Genomic DNA, 289 nt, shown 5'->3' with positions numbered 1-289 from the left:
TATATATATATATATATATATATATATATATATATATATATATATATATATATATATATATATATAGTGGAACAGAACTGTTAGCTATGCATTACTATTACCGTGCAGTTCATTCATTCAGTTCAGCTGGAACTCAACTGGTTGTTGCACACTGCTGTATATGTAATTGAATTGAATCTCCAAAAAGTTTTTGTTGGTGGAGTTCTTCGCACTCAGCCTCTGTCAGCAGCACCCTTGCAGCACGTGTGCTGCAGCAGCAGCTTGCAGCAGCAACTTGCTGCTGCAGCGT

This window comes from Eimeria mitis, genomic scaffold (assembly GCF_000499745.2).
Source record: "Eimeria mitis Houghton genomic scaffold, Emh_scaff3623, whole genome shotgun sequence".
Lineage (NCBI taxonomy): Eukaryota > Apicomplexa > Conoidasida > Eucoccidiorida > Eimeriidae > Eimeria > Eimeria mitis.
The sequence above is the reverse complement of the archived record's forward strand: the minus strand, read 5'-3'. Positions refer to the sequence as shown.